Below are 13,244 nucleotides of genomic sequence, written 5' to 3' on the forward strand. Positions count from 1 at the left end.
AAATATCAAATTGCTATCTTCAATATTGCAAAAGTATTTATAAAATAAGCGATTTGGGCCTCATATATTTGACCTCTGACCTTGAAGGATGACCTTGACCTTTCACCACTCAAAATGTGCAGCTCCATGAGATACACATGCATGCCAAATATAAAGTTGCTATCTTCAATAATGCAAAAGTATTCATAAAATGAGCGATTTTGGCCACATATATTTGACCTCTGACCTTAAAGGATGACCTTGACCTTTCACCACTCAAAATGTGCAGCTTCATGAGATACACAAGCATGCCAAATATGAAGTTGCTATCTTCAATATAGCAAAAGTTATTGCAAAATGTTTAAGTTGGCGCAAACAGACAGACCAACAGACAGACCAATAGACAGGGCAAAAACAATATGTCCCCCACTACTAAAGTGGGGGACATAAAAATAGCCGACAACGACCGATTCAGCTTAAAATTTCCCGCGTACGTTTTAGTATATTTACCGTACCCGGGGTACATGTAAGTATACTTAAGAGTACCCGGGGTACATGTAAGTAGTACCCGAGCCGACAATGACCAATCGAGCCTTAATATGCCCTGTATTTGACAGACATATAAAAGAGACAAATGGAAAGGATGAAAAAAACAACACAGCAGTAATTAGTTTTATCAGAGACATAGATAACAGAGATAGGCAGCTCGCCAAATATCGGCAAACTCTCGCGCATCCAGTGGTTTTGGCAAGATAGGTTTAAACGCGCAACTGTTTGACGGTTGCAACGGTAGTAAACACGCTTATCAACATTTCTAAAACTCGCTTTCGCATTCCAGATTTTGCGATTTGAAACAAATATGTTATGTATTATTAAAATGAGAATGTATGCGGTATTATCACTCAACGGTAATGTGTCAATTAAAATAAATCACATGCCGCATTGTTTTATTAAGCGATTTTATCTGGCTCCAGTTTGAAAAAAAACAACAATGCTTACCGGTATATAAAGATGGCCTTTGTAATGAGATAAAGGAGCGATAAGAATCTTACGACAAACAACTAATAATAGGTTGTTTTAATTAGGTTTGTGTTTTTCATTTTAATTGCATTTTTCAAATTTGAATAATCCGAATGCCATTTACCTGTAGTATAATTTGAATAAATCTCTGAACAAGTTTTTCTTCTTAATGGAGAGAATCTGTTCTTGGTCTGCTCTAATCTGCTGTTTGTGTTCTTTGCTCTCTTAAATTACCGCTCAATTCAATGCACAATTTTACCAATAATAAATAACATTACAACCTAGAGTATATGTATAGAAATCTTCAGACCTGTATACTGTGCCATTCTCCGATATTTAGCATATCGATCAAGTTATTAAGTGACTTTTCTGTTTTTCTTCAACATGTCTTAGGCGGATTTTGTGTCATGGGGTGACGAGGATGAACATTGTGATAGTGAATTTGTTGAGGACATTAATCAGTCCGTTGTGTATGAGTGCCCAGAATGCAAAAAGTTAATGAAAAGAACATATGGATTCCATGTGTTGTTAAAAAGCACAATCAAAACTATAAAAGTATGTCCCCTTATGTACATAATGATAAACTAAATGAAATGTGTTCCGGCTTCTACAAAGGAGCTTATGCAACCATTTATGTGATACAGTCTCTAAGTAAACCTCTGTAGTAACAATTTTAGTCTGTGCAATAAAAGAATGCATGAACATAGTTTTTACAATTTAATGATATTTCATCAAAACTTAATCATTCATAAACACATATCAATACACCTGGCATAAAAATAAGCAATTTATTACACGTATTAAGCAAGTTGTTGATATTACAAAATTAATAACATATCAGGAGAAAACAGCTAATATTCTGCAGTGATGCAGGCAACAAACATGTAAGCATAAGAGCCATTATCGTATGGGGCAGGGTATTAATGTTGCTGAAGAAAATTCATAATCACATAAGAATTTTTCATCATGGAGATTGGACTATAAATGCGACTGAGAGTGTTAACATGTTTTTACCATAGTCATGTAAGGAAAAAAGCCCCGCCCCTTGGTGGCCATGTTTTTCATGATATCATTGGGACACTCTATAGAGTGTTAAAAAGGTTTTTCGAATCCTGGCCATTCGCTCCTACGGACAATCGCTCCTACGCTAAATTTGACAAGGCGGACAGTCGCTCCTACGATGTTTTGACAGGGCGGACAGTCGCTCCTACAATGTTTTGACAGGGCGGAAAGTCGCTCCTACGATGTTTTGACAGGGCGGACAGTCGCTCCTACATTATTTTGCCAACCCGGACAATCACTCCTACATTATTTTGTCAACCCGGACAATCGCTCCTACATTATTTTTGACTCCACGGCAAAACATATTATTCGCTGATCAAAGGCTTACACCTTTAATTAACCAACAATTAAAATTGCCAACCTGTTAACAGAAAGCCAATTTAACATGAGCCGATCAATTTGATTTTAATTAATTAATTTACTTACTGACAAACTATGTTACAGTTTGTCGATTCTGTAAATATAAGGTAGTTATAAGGGCACTTTGGACAATGGTTCCTACATTATTCCTATCAGGGACATTCGTTCCGATATTACATTTATTGGAATAAGTGCCATTTTGCGAATGGAATAAACATAAAAACCGCATTAAATCAATAATTGCTATAACAACAATGGTAGTATCAATTGATAATGACCACTTTGACACCTATGATGAGCGAACCGTGCATAAAGATTACAGAATGGCGTCACATTAAAGGGGCCTTTTCACAGATTTTGGCATGTTTTGAAGTTTGTCATTAAATGCTTTATATTGATAAATGTAAACATTAAATTTTAAAAGCTCCAGTAAAAAATCAAAAATAAAATTTAAAAAAGGAAAACAAAAGTAGCCCGCAGCAGGACTCTAAGTAAAAACGCATTAGCCAACTGAGCTATCCTGCCAAGGATACATAAGATGCGTATTTTATACCTTATATCATCGTAGTTTCACAAATTTAAACGACATCACTAGAACTTTCCAAATTATTCAATCGCTTCGCGTTGCAACGCTTAATAATTTTTAGGTTTTTAAATCGTCAAACGATGCATATAATGACTATAATAGACCATGGCAAATGTTCAGTAATACTGTTTCCTCACAAATATCATAACTAAACCGAAAATTTGCGAATTTGAAACAACTTTTCTCAATTTTGTCAATTTACCAAACCGTCAAAAGATCCCTTTAAAGTGAATTAAGGTTAGTAAACAATTGGCTAGGTCATTGTTTTCACATTTGACCCATTGATTGATATGACACTGAAAAATTTCTTAATCGGCATTTCTATGATTATTAAAATACTGAACGATTTTTGTATGTGTTGAATTGTAATATATTGATAAAATGTTATATGTATATGTTACAATAACACAAAATAGACAAGAACAATTATACATTGAATACAAAATTCATGAAATGCAACATGCTGGCGAATTCAAATGTACAGACATTTTCGATTTCAAATTTAAATATCTGGCTTATTTCGCATTTTTCCACACAAGTTGGCAATTTTAATTGTCGGTTAATCATAGGTGTTAGCCTTTGATCGGCGTACACTACATTTTGCCGTGGAGTCAAAATAATGTAGGAGCGACTGTCCGGGTTGACAAAATAATGTAGGAGCGATTGTCCGGGTTGGCAAAATAATGTAGGAGCGACTGTCCGCCCTGTCAAAACATCGTAGGAGCGACTGTCCGCCCTGTCAAAACATCGTAGGAGCGACTGTCCGCCCTGTCAAAACATCGTAGGAGCGACCGTCCGCCCTGTCAAATTTAGCGTAGGAGCGATTGTCTGTAGGAGCAATTGTCCGGATACCAGGTTTTTCTACAGCTATATATAGACATATAAGGAAAAATGCCCCACCCCCTGGTGCCCATGTTTTTGAACCAACCGGAACCATTTTTGAACTTGCCCAAGATATCATTTTGACAAATCTTCTGACCAAGTTTCATAATGACGGACAATAAACCGGAACAATTTTTTAACTTGTCCAAGATTTCATTTGGAAAAATGTTCTGACCAAATTTCATGAAGTTTGGACAATTAATGTTGCCTCAAGATTGTTTACAAGGCAAATGTTGACGCCACACAACACGCACTCTACGACTGCCAAAAGGCGATCAAAAAAGCTCACCAATAGCACATTGTGCTCAGGTGAGCTAAAGGGCAAAAAGATAATCACTAGAAATTTGTTCCCACAAAAAATGGTTCTGGGCAACTTCCTAACCATGAACATGTTCAGTAGTGTGTCCTGCTTCATTAACACATACTTTCATCCTTAAATATGTTTTGCCATGCTTTGATCTGAATGTAAAAAGCGAATGTCCAGGTCTCTAGCGTGCGTATTGACAATAAATTGCTTTGGATCACTTCGTTCAGTATGTTACACTCAACCCTGATAGGCACAGTGATCTCAACTTGACAGTCTCCAACGTCAGCTTAGTCTGGTTCTGTTGTTGAGGATGACTAACCACACTGAGTTGCTTTGTCTTCATACAATGCAGTGTTGAGAGAAGTATCATCCTCAGTTCTCAGTTATGGATTCATCCTCATTGAGCAGGAAACCATCCTCAAGCGCTGTTGGGGATGATTCATCATGTCGAGATGGCTTGTGCTTCTTCTGCACCCCATAACTCAGTCACTCCCTCCTGGGCATGGCCAAACTGAAAATACAAATGAGCATATCAGATGAACACCAAATAATATGAAATGTATTATATGCTATTCTAAATTTAGATAAAACAAGAGATGTGTTCATCAGAAACACAATGCCCCCTACTGCGCCGCAATTTGACCTTTGACCTTGAAGAATGACCTTGACCTTGAACTTCCACCACTCAAAATGTGCGGATTCATGAGATACACATGCATGCCAAATATCAAGTTGCTATCTTCAATATTGCAAAAGTTATGGCCAACGTTAATTTTTTTTTCGGACGGACGGACAGACTGACATACTGACAGTTCAACTGCTACATGCCACCCTACCGGGGGCATAAAATATAAAGGCCTCATGGAATTTATAAAGAAGGCACATAAGCATGCAATTTATAATGTTTCATATGTGAATTCTTTTTCTTTCTATCAGCATTTTAACCATTTTAACCCAACAACATTCAGGCTGTTTAGTTGACTTGTTACTGCATAATGTAATAATGGCAATTTCTCCATAAGATATAACAGACTACTGCAGTTGACGGCCAGTTACCTTTAAAATAGGATTTATGTGTGTTACATGAATATTGTAACTTAAAAACTCTTCCATTATACAAAATTCCTTTTCTTGTAATAGAATGAGCTTCATTTTTATAAATTCATTGTCATATTTCAGCAAATGAACACAGAAAGACAATAAACAACCACTCCACCATTTACACCACACAATAACTGGTAATAAGACAAAATGCTGTCTTATTTCCAGGTATTGTGTGTTATTTAATATTACCTGAGCTAAGACACCTTATTAAATTATCTTCCTTTATTATAAATTGATCAACAAGCACCTGTTTAAATTAAATTCTTAGATTTAATATTCCTTGATCAATGGATTAAAATTAAATTATTAATTAAATTCTTATCTTAATTATTAAATGACTCTTGTTTCAAAACTAAATTTATAAATTAAATCATATATTAAATGATCAATTTATTAAAACTTTCCTTAACTTATAAAACTGAAGCACTTTTTTAATTAAGCACATTCTTCGATGATTTTAACTACACAAAATAAACAAACCATTATTTATACTAATTTACACAAAGTAAGATTGTGAATGAGAATGAAGTCAAATTATAAATGTTTAAATTATTATAAAAAGTTGATTTAATTGGGGAACGCTAATCTCTTATCTGGCACCATACTGTGTCTGCCATTATAACTTTGATATACATTAAATGATATACATCACCATTCGGTGGACGGACGGACTGACCGACATGTACAAAAAATCTACCCCCTCTTCTTTGAAGGGGGCATAAATATGGGAAACCATAAAACTATTGAAATCAGAAATTTGCTTATATATAAATGCATAATATTATAGATTGATTATCAAATGAGGTATGTATTGATACGTCTTGCTAATTACAGCATTTAAACTTAGAGCAGATAATATAAAGATTTTTTAGAGAGTAAATTTTCCCCCCACAACTAAAATTTTGTACATAACATCTAACTGTATTTTTTTTCTTTATCAATTGCTGATTTTAAAAATTCGCTTAACTTTGTTAAAACAGAAAGAGCTTTCTCTTACATCATACATTCTCACAAGTCATATATTTGAACAAAATGCATAAACATATTTTTGGTGTTATTTTGATGCATGTGTATTGTGTATTTATTATTATGGTAGTTTGATGTTTAGCTGTATATGCTTATGTCGCAAATGAACTCGCTGTTCTGTTCTGTTAATTTTATAATATTGGGATTTATTGTGCTCGAATCAAAGTCAGGGGAAGTCTACACTGTGTATTAGCAACCTGCTGTGTTGATCACTATCTTATTAGCTCAATACACAGGCACCTGGCTACTGTACTGGAAAAATTGGATTTACTGCCAAAATAACTGATTTAATTTATTGCTAAATTGTTGTGTACCTTAAAAAAACTTCAATAAATAGTAAACGCTCTACCATTGTCTTATATTTATACCGTTTGAAAAAGTAAATGACAATTATTGCAAGCGTCCGTTTTATTTACCATTATTATTTTAAATACGCGTTCAATGGCAAATAATACAGGTAAAATCATTATTTGATGTGGATATCAGTACAGTTAATAAATGTTAATAAATGTCTATATATTCTAAGCATAGCATACGCAATTGTATAATTCCGAACTAATATTATTTACTTAAATATGATCTAGCTAGAATCAACATCAACATGGATCAACATCACCGTTGTACTTTTTATTTAGTTTTCAGTAATCTGTCCTTGAAATAGAGGTAGCCTTATTAAAGACAGCGCTAAGTGTGAAAATGGAGATTAAGAAATAAGATCTATTGCATCGCACTGGCGGTATAGCATGTAGTCTTAAATAAGACACATTTAAGACATGGATAAAATACAAATATGACTCATATGAATCTTTCATTTCTTCCAAAAATAAGCACGTAGTCACATATAAATAAGACACATTTAAGACACAGAAACAATATGAATAAGACACATTTGAATCTTTCATTTCTTAAAAAAAGCATGTGAATCTTTAGAATACAATATAAAATAACATGTATTACTGACACATTATTCTCAAACAACATGTTTAATTAAAAAAATGTATCCGTACAATACTCAATATCCTTTTACAATGAATTTAACAAGTTTTCTTTAATGACCGATTCATCAAAGAAACACAAATTCCCAACCATTAACAACATGTTCAATTAAAAAAAAAATGTTTCCGTACAATACTCAATATCCTTAAAAAATATTGCTCAAAAATCTGTTTTACTATATAACGTCTGGCATTTTTACCTATGGCATTTTTACCTGTGGCATTTTTACCAATTTACCTCTGGCATTTTTACCGCTGGCATTTTTACCTCTGGCATTTTTACCTATGGCATTTTAACCTCTGGCATTTTTAACGCACACCATTTAAATGGGTATCAAAAAGTAAATTTCAGTAGCGGGAAAGATATAATAGCAAATTCAATAAGTATTCTGTATTGATATGACAGAAATTAAAATTCAAGTATGAAATATGTCCACTTTATCAAATTCTAGTATTTAAATGGATCCAGTTTATAAAACTTCTTGTATTGAAATGGGTCCACATTCTCAATGTTGTCGTATACAAATGGGTATGCTTTAAAAAAAATCTTGTATCAAAATGGGTCTACTTTATCAGAGTTCCAGTATAAAAATGGGTCACATTTCGCAAGTCTCAGCGGAACACCTCACCCCCCCCCCCGGGTTTAATGTCTAGGTGTTTGTTACCCCTCACAGCAATTGCTATGGAGGGGGGGCTACATCTTGTTCGGATTACAATAATTTTAATGTTTAAGTGGTCATTATTTTATGTTATTTTCTATTGATGCAAAGAAATACTTAAACTACTTCCAAAAATGTATAATATATTATAACATTATTATTTTTTTGCAAGCATTCCCCACACATTTGGCAACGTCAATATGGTGAAATAATCAAAAATAATATTTTCATGATATTGTTGAAAACACAATAAGAATCTTTTATTGACATACCATATATATATATCGCTCAAATCAGCCAATGGAATAAATGAAGTGTCTTTATTTGTGTCTAGCCGCAGGAAATTTTATTGGACAGTCTGTCTTACAAAGGTCAGGTAAGGTGAAAAGCTGGCTTAGACAGCTTCCACGAGAAAGTACAATTGAAACATATACATGTAACTGTTAAGCATGTGCTAATTATAGCAAAAAACAAAACCTGCATATTTAATTGGCTCTGGAGATAATCTGTCTACTGGGGTCGGTGATGTCCCCCAATAGCTTATCTTATCAGTTAATTTATAAACTGCAGTGTGATAGCTCTTATAATGAAGTGAAGCAAAATGTCTATGTCACAAAAGATTGTTACTCTCAGTTGCAACTGGGCAGACATGTGGTCAATTACTCGAAAAAAAATCAATGAAATTAATGATTTTAACTTATTTTTTAACATGATTAATGTTTTTTTTCATTGATATATTATTAATTGGTAATCTCAACCAAAGTGATCAAATTGATTACAAATGTATTAATTCATGCATTTAATAATATTTGGGCTTCTAGACCCTTTATCAACCACTGTTCATCTATAAAAAAATCTTATTCTTATTAAGGGTGTCACGATACGCTCCCCTTCATTACTATACGTATCGCGGTACAGTGTGTACGATACAATATGTACCGGGATACGTATTGTCAGATGGAAACAACATACAAACCATTTTAAACCATTTTTTCAATTTTATTTAAAGACCTCTACATACATTCATTTCTTTAATTTGTAAAAAATGTAATTTTATTTTAAATTCATGATTACAAAATTTGTCATTTAAAAATGTGATATGAGATGATATTGGGAGAATTTCCGTTAACATTGATCCAATTACTGTGCCACATATTTTATTGATTGCGCCAATGGAATATTTCTTGCCGCGTATTGTTACAACATCCAAACATTAAAAGTTTACTTGGCGCGTTGGCGCATATGAAAAATGATGTACCGTACCATACGCACTCGAAGGCGTATCATGCACTGTACTGAGAGGAGACTATTACGATATACCGTCCCACACAGTACCGTGACACCCTTAATTCTTATCCTATTAACTTGCACAAAAAAGAAAGATGCATAGTACTGCACGATTATTGCATTTGATGTTCATGGGCATTTGAAAAGTGCGGTCACTCATTCAACTTCTATCAGAAAGGAAAGAAAATGCCAGAGTCTCTCCACTGGTGCAGAAGTTGCATGAATTGCTTTTTCAAAATGTAACTTGTATACATGGGTTAACATGGTTCACTAAAATTCTCATGAAATCAATTATTTGACTGATTACTTAACTGTTCCCACACCTAATTAAGCTCCAACACTTATTTTTTGCATAAATGCAGATCATCAATGCAATAGACTGTATTCGGAACTCCACTAATCGTTAGGTACAATAAACTTTTTACCATTATGACCCTAGTGTCACATTAATATTCTGGTACCGTACTTGCTTAGTTTGAACAAGACTATTTCCAAGCAATATAAGTCCAATACCGATGAAACTCCACCATTTTCAGCAATATTTCTAGTCTATTTGTTGCCATACCAATCAGAATTATTGACATTGGAACACAATGAATTGACATGCATAATCTCCATGTTGCCTTCTATCCATGTTTCATGAAAAAATATGTAGAACTTTTAAAATTATCGCAGGATCCACTATTTTCAGCAATATTTCTAATCTATTTGTTGCCATAGCAACCAGAATTCTTGACGTAGGAACAAAATGAAATGACGTGCATAATCTCCATATTGCCATCTATCCATAATTTCAAGTTTCATGAAAAATATGAAGAACTTTTAAAGTTATCACAGGATCCAGAAAAGTGTGACTGACTGACTGACAGACAGAGCAAAAACCATAAGTCCCCACCATTTTCACCTGTAGGGGAATAACAATACGCATTCCCGTGGATCTAGGTCAATTTTATTTGTACCTCATGTAAATTTGCGGAAAAACCAGTTGTAGGCAAGTTCCAAATAAGAACTATTGTTCAGACTTAATCCCTTGAAATACCCCTTGGACCGAGAGCTATCAGAGATCTACACCACTTGAGTAATTAACTACATGATAAGTTGGCAAGTATCTGATGTTGTTAATGTGTCATTTGTCTTCATGAATTGAAATTGAATCTGCTTTTTGGTCAAAAGTAATCATAATCATAAAATAATAATGAGTAATGACCTTGTAGAGGTAATCTATAAAATTATTATTTAAGTAATACAAAAGCTATAATTAATGATCAATCCATGATTAATGAAAAAAGTAATCAATTAATAATCATGATGATAACAGATTAACAATTATGATTACCCCATGTCTGCTACTGGCAACTTATTGAAAATATAACCCCATTTCTCAGGTAAAAAGTTTTATCAACTCATCAAATAATTATGAAATGGTCTTTGTACTAAATACTTCAGGTAAAAATGAAATTAGATTTAAAATTTGACATTTGCACAACAGTAGATAGCAGCTTGTGCTTCAGTGATGTGAGACACAAAGAAACTATTATCAAGCATGTGCAATACCCTTAATGTTTTGAAGCATATATAATTTGCATGAAATGTACAACTCTTTTATCTTGAAATAATTAATGAGAAAATCAGAGCTTCCCTTGACATACTTTTTTGTATCTTCATCACACCCTACGGTGAATTAAAAAGAGACTAAACAAAAACACAATTTCTGATAGAATATTGGAAATAGTGTCACAAAGCATTTGGAGATTCTCAGAATGTTCAAAAGAAATTGTAAATACATTTTAAATGTTTATTTATGGATTGTGATGAACATTTTAATGATCAATATAAAAAGTGCTTATGAAATGCTGGGAACAAATTAAAATGAATGTTGCCTGATTGAAATCCCATTGTGTTTTTTCCAGAGACTATTTATCATCTTTGATGTGAGGTGTGAGCATTTAGAAGCCCTTAAATCAATTGAAAGTCTGTCACATTGAATCTTAAATTATGAGTCTGAATATTGAATTATGTAAAAGGTCCCTTTTTTGGGCTGGACTAAATGACTGCCAACTTATGACATTGAACAACAAGTTTTACTGTAAAGTGTCAAATGAGCAGTACAACAATTGGCCCAGTGACACCCCATTTGCACAAATATTTGTTTGGTACTTTTTCAATCATTTTTGACCCTAGCATTATAACTCCTTAGTAAACTCCTAACAACAAGTATCGTTGAAAACGATGGATGCTCCCCGATGATGCGCTTTGTCAATCTATGTGTTAATAACCACCTAAAAAAATCTATTATTAGCCTCGGTGACCTTGACCCCAAATGACATCAAGCGTCATCAAAAGGTAGGTCTATATATGTAAGGTACCTACATGCCAAATATGTAAGAGATCAGTAAAATATTGAAGGCGCTATGAAAAACTGTAACAAAAGTGTGACGGAAAAATATATAATTAGCCTCGGTGACCTTGACATTTAACCCAGTGACCTAAAAACTCATCAAAAGGTAGAGGTCCATGCAAGGTACCTACATGCCAAATATGAAAGAGATCGGTAAAGTAGTGAAGGCGGATGGCCCTATGAGAAACTGTAACAAAAGCGTGACAGAAAATCTATTATTAGGCCTCTGTGACCTTGACCTTGAACCCAGTGACCTCAAACCTCATCAAAAGGTAGAGGTCCATGCAAGGTACCTACATGCCAAATATGAAAGAGATCAGTAAAGTAGTGAAGGCCCTATAAGAAACTGTAACAAAAGCGTGACAGAAAATCTATTATTAGGCCTCTGTGACCTTGACCTTGAACCCAGTGACCTCAAACCTCATCAAAAGGTAGAGGTCCATGCAAGGTACCTTAGACATGCCAAATATGAAAGAGATCCGTAAAGTAGTGAAGGCCCTATGAGAAACTGTAACAAAAGCGTGACAGAAAATCTATTATTAGCCTCGGTGACCTTGACCTTGAACCCAGTGACCTTAAACCTCATCAAAAGGTAGAGGTCCATGCAAGGTACCTACATGCCAAATATGAAAGAGATCGGTAAAGTGTTGAAGGCGCTATGAGAAACCGTAACAAAAGTGTGACGGAAAGAAGTAAGGAAGGAAGAAAGGACAAACTGGCCACTATATGCTCCGCCAAAATTTTATTTCGGGCAGCATAAAAATATAACACTTGTTTAACCCTTTCCCACACAAAAGCAAAGTGAATGTGGCTATGTGCAAACAGTATAACTTCAGAACAGCCTGTGAATAAAACGCAGGCTGTTCAGGTTTTATGCTGTTTGCTGCTCATCAGTATCTTAGGGTTGGAAATGAAGCCTTTAAAACTTGGATCTAGTAAGAAAGGTCTTTAACTAAATATAACTTTCTAAGTGACTACAAATGCGTCAAAATACGTATCTAAGGGGTAAAGGGATAAACAAAAAGTAAGGATTTGTAGTAAAAAACTAAGAAGATTGCCAGTAATATTACAAACAAATAAAACTATGTATTTAAAACTGATAATATTGTCTTTGTGAAATTAATCTGCAGATTCATTAGCCCATTGTTCTCGATAATTAAATCAAATACAACTGATAGATTTACCATGCCAACACATTGTTTAAAACAATTATTATAATACTTGTTTTCCTCAATAAAAAAACAACTTATTTCGTATTCATTTAAAATTAATAAAAAAACCTCAAATCTCGAGATTGTTTGACCTGAAGATAATAAGATATTTGTGTGGAGTGTGTCCTTCAGCTTATCAGTTACTGTGTTACTGATTGTAATCTAATAAACCGTGGGTGACTGTGCTCTCTAGGGGTCTAAGGTGACAAAATAAGATAAGACTGGATGCATGTATTTAAGAGGGCATAAGGCACTATTTGGATTTTTTATATTAATAAATGACATTAAATAAAAATGGAAACTAACAAACTAACAGCTCATAGATTATGGGCATTCAATAGTGGTGATATTATATTGTTAGTAAAAAA

The 13,244-nt window shown here is 33.9% G+C and overlaps 1 long non-coding RNA gene across 1 annotated transcript in view; it reads right to left on the bottom strand.

The window, feature by feature from the left end:
* Positions 1-1,703: 1,703 nt before the first annotated feature.
* LOC127841372 (uncharacterized) overlaps positions 1,704-13,244 on the bottom strand; it is a 31,339-nt gene continuing 19,798 nt past the window's right edge. The window contains exon 2 of the long non-coding RNA XR_008030949.1: positions 1,704-4,707. This is a non-coding gene — a long non-coding RNA (uncharacterized LOC127841372). The remainder of the gene's footprint in view (positions 4,708-13,244) is intronic.

Source organism: Dreissena polymorpha, chromosome 8 (genome assembly GCF_020536995.1).
Source record: "Dreissena polymorpha isolate Duluth1 chromosome 8, UMN_Dpol_1.0, whole genome shotgun sequence".
Classification (NCBI taxonomy): Eukaryota; Metazoa; Mollusca; class Bivalvia; order Myida; family Dreissenidae; genus Dreissena; species Dreissena polymorpha.